Raw genomic sequence first — 4,198 nt, 5'->3', positions numbered from 1 at the left:
AATAATACTTCAAGTTTCCCTTGTACCAGAAAAACAGGATTCTTTGCAACTGCAAGCTGACAGTGTCAAAGGGGACCAGCCCTCTTTAAGTGCTTTAAAGTAGCTGATATTGAAATGGGATAAACAAGTAGTAGAATCTACAGAAGTACGCTCACTGTACAAAAGCTCAACTGAACACATACCTTATCCCACATTAGTTTTAAAGTTATCTAACTTTAAGCAAAAGTAGATAAGAAAATAATAACAGAAGGAGTTTCAACAGTTTTAGTCATTTTTGTCATCATGATTTTTCTTTTCATAAGAACTACATCAAGCTGATGATAAATCATATGTGAAAGTTTATTAAGACAAAAGAAAAACAGGGGTATCTGATTTTACACTCAAGACATCAACAAATGGAAGTCTTTAACAATAAAGCTTCTTTCAGAACCCAGGAAACAAAGCTATTATGCTGTGCAAACACCTTTCAATAAAGTACATTCAGCTTCGGGCAAAGAACAGTGTTCCTCATATCCCTATTGCTTGAAGATAATTACTCTGCTAAAATTTTGTTTTTCTGAAGTGAAACTGTTGCCCAGTTTCCAGGGATCTTTTCCAAAGTGTAGGTAAAGGAGTCTGTGAAAAGCTGCTTGTGATAAAACTTATTCTATTGAAAGAGCAACATATATATTCTAGTGAAAAATTGGCAAAATTATGTAATTTTGCAAAATTAAAGTGAATTGAGTGGTGATTTTGGGGGTTGGGGTTTTTTTTAAGTGTAATGGTTTACCCAAGCTGGAACATCGAAGATCACACTTTGATGTGTGCTTGCACCCACCCAGCTGAATAATCACATACAGGATCATCTACTGCTGCTAGGCAGCTTTCAAAGGTGATGCTACTGTCTGAAGCTCCTCTAAGGCCTGTAATTTCATTTGTACACAGTCATTGTGCACCATGTCCCAGACTTTTGAAAGCTACAAAAATTGTTCAAGAACCTGGCAAAACTTGCAACTCATCAGAGTAACTCTGTGACCTTTATTCTTGTAACGTGAAATCAGAAACCTACATTCTTGCAGATTACTGAATTGAATCCTACAGTTTCAATCCCATGCAATTTTTAGAAGCTTTCATTTTAACCTCCTCCCTCTATCAACCATGAGAGAGGGACATAAATTGCAAGACTGAAATAACAAGGGCTTCTGTCTCCTCAGAGGCTGAAGAAAGAAGTCAAACCAGCCAAAAATGGCATGCAGAAATCTTTGAATTTGTAGAACATAATATGCCACCCAATTTCTTACATAAGACCTGCCCAACAACTCTTCTAGCTTGGTGCTCTACTGAACAGAGACTTGAAGTGGAGGAATAGCTTCGCATCACATGTAACCTTTTTCCCCAGCTCTGAAAGATAAAAGCCAAGATTTCTAGCAAGAGTGGCACTGTCCACAGCACAAGATCAGAAGGAAATTCTGTGAACTGTGGAAAGCTCACCTTCCTATGCTCCTTATTCTGCTGCTTTTAAGAGATTGTGCTCCTTGCTTCAAGCAGACAGCTAGAACACCCTAACAAGCTGGAGGGAGTTGTGGTAAACATTCTTGGCTGAGCCTTTTCACCTTTGGTACTTAGAGAAGGTTCTAGATATGCTATTAAGTCTTTCAACCATATACCATACGATCTGACTGAGCGTGAATAGAATACATCTCCCATTTTGCATCAGGACTTTTTACTTTGGTTTTGGTCCTAATCTTCTGTGGAACTCACATGCACCAGTTAGAGAAGCCTAAATATTTAGCTAGTAACGTAAGTTTGTCATGAGGAAGACACTTGAGCAATGGACCTGTTAACTAAACCCAGGATTTTAACAAAACAAGTTTTTTCTATAACATGTGTACATTTTCTAAGAAACATGTGTACAATGGTCTTACTATAACTCTAATAACTTCCTAATGCAGAAAAATACTACACATAATTCCTCATCAAAATAGATAAGTCTTCAGTTTTGGAGAAAAAAGTACAAACAGCAAATGAAATAAAGCTTAAACATGGTACGCCTAAAGGAAAGCTGTGTACAAAAATAAACAAGAGACAAAGCCCATATCCCTAATCTGATTTACATAGCCTTACACGTACTTTTCTGTGAAATACATGTTAAATAACAATATTGGTCCCACTCTTAAGTGTATTTACTTGGTAACAAGAACATAGGCTACAGGAGTGGCATATTCTAAAATAAAAATGCTCTAAAAATATTCTCAAAGAAAAGAAAAAGCCTTTCATGTTTTCTTAGTTCTCGTTAAGTCTCATTCCTGTGACAGCAGAAGTGAGCTGTTAGGTGTTAACTGTCATTACAGAGAAGGTGAGCACAAGCACACAAGTTAGAGCTTGCCAGCTATCTAGTTAGGAGAACTTTCAAAACTCTGTCATCCTGACTAGAAGATTAATAGCTGCTTCCTCCTGAATAAACCTTGAAACCAAAATTGTGGAACTTGTTGACGGCCTCCCTCACATGCTACATTTATAGACTTTTACTGTGAGCCACTCTATAGTTTTTCTTCCCCATTCAAAAAGTTCTTACCCTTCTCTGAGGCAATATTTAATCACAAGCAATATAAAATTATACTTCTGTCACAAGGGCAGATCCTAAAAATCCCTTTTACTGTGTACAGTCTTGATTCTGTTGTACTGAACAGTAAGACAGGTTTGCAGAAACATCTACTATTTGTTTTTTGAAAGTTATCTAGAACCAAAGCTCAGTCTTACACCCAACCCCAAGCCATGTTAGGAAATTCACTTCATCTGAGCATTTTCTTGAAATCACTGCTGCCCATTCCTTTTCCTTGCATACAAGCCGAGGCAGGCGCAGAATCCGACAACACTGACAGCGAGGCCTAGAAGAAAGGCAATGGTATCTCCGGCATCCAGGGCTTCAACCACTGGCAGCACCAGCAGCAGTGAGAAGAGGACCAGGAAAAGTTTTGAGGTGTTCTTGGTAGAAGGCATGCTGATGACCAGCTGACCCCAAGGGGAAGTTAAATGAGGAAAGTGGTGGAAAGCAGGTACTTCAGCAGTATCTACAAGGAAAACAAACGGAACATGACAGAATTTCCCTTCCCCCTGGATTTGTCTTGTCAAAAGCCAAGTGATGTGATTGATGTATTACACATATCTGTGTGGGGCTCAGGAAATTTAGGTTTTATCTTCCCAATTACAAAAGCAAATGACTTACTATCATGAGACAGCCAGAGTGGGGTTGCTATCTTGTTATGCAGTGCTGTGGAATCTAATCTTTTGGTGTCTTACCACGAGGTCAAGCCAGAACAAGCTCTCCTGTCTGCAGCTATCAGAGCCTGCTTACCTCGTGCTGTGCTATGTCGGCCTCTTTCACCAGGTGTTTAGGGGTGTGTAGCTCCTGAACACCACTCACCCACACCCCCTAGTACTGGGCACCCTCGGGATCCAAGAGCACGGCCAGACTACGGCACACTGGGGACAGTGTGAACTTAACCTCCCGGGCAGTGTCACCGTGCTGGACAAACGTCTACCGTGGTTCCTACAACTTGGGAAGGTGCCCTCGAGGCGCATGTCGGGACCAGCCCGGATGCCCTCTCCGCAATAGTTCTTCCTGCGGGGATGGCTCGTTCCCGGGGTGCACTCGACAAAAACCCGCGTCGATCTTCCGCGGTGCCTGGGACACCCGAACAAGCGCCTGCTCCGCCCGCCCCGCCGGCGGGGGCAGTGCCAGGCTCGGGCCCGCACCGCGGCCGGGCCCCGCCAACCCTGGAGCGCCCGCGCCGCCCCGTCCCAGCGCCGCGGGCGGGCTGCGGGGCGGCCTCTCCCTGGAGGAGGCCCCGCGCAGGCCCTGCCCGCACGGCGCCCCGCAGTCACCTCCTGCCGCAGGCTCCGCGCTGGGCCCGTCCCCGCTCCGCGGGGCGCTCAGCTGCCGAGGGTGCCAGCCAGCGCCACCTCGCCACGCTCTCGCCGCCCGGCCGCTGCCATGACAGGAAGGGGCGGTGGCGCGGCCGGGGGCGGGCGTGACCCGGCGGGGCCGCCTCCGCTCCGCTCCTGCCGCTGGCGCGCTCGGCTCGGGGGTTTCTCTCCCCCCGCGGGGTTTCCCGTGGGCGGCTCGGGGGCACCCCGCGGAGGGTGCCGGCGGCCCCAGGAGCGGAGCTCGCCAGGCCGGCCTGGGCCCCGAGGGATTCGGCGAGGCCGGGATTCAGGG

General features: G+C 45.9%; 1 long non-coding RNA gene across 1 annotated transcript; it reads right to left on the bottom strand.

Moving 5' to 3' along the window:
• Positions 1 to 320: 320 nt before the first annotated feature.
• LOC108498781 lies at positions 321 to 3,966 on the bottom strand. The gene is made up of 2 exons (XR_001875303.1): positions 3,865 to 3,966; positions 321 to 3,050 (listed from the first exon to the last, which is right to left on the bottom strand). It is a non-coding gene; the product is annotated as an uncharacterized LOC108498781 (long non-coding RNA).
• Positions 3,967 to 4,198: the final 232 nt, after the last annotated feature.

The sequence above is a fragment of the Lepidothrix coronata genome, unplaced genomic scaffold (genome assembly GCF_001604755.1).
Source record: "Lepidothrix coronata isolate B3197 unplaced genomic scaffold, Lepidothrix_coronata-1.0 Scaffold63, whole genome shotgun sequence".
NCBI lineage: Eukaryota > Metazoa > Chordata > Aves > Passeriformes > Pipridae > Lepidothrix > Lepidothrix coronata.
Note: the sequence above shows the minus strand (reverse complement) of the source record. Positions and strands in the feature narration are given on the sequence as shown.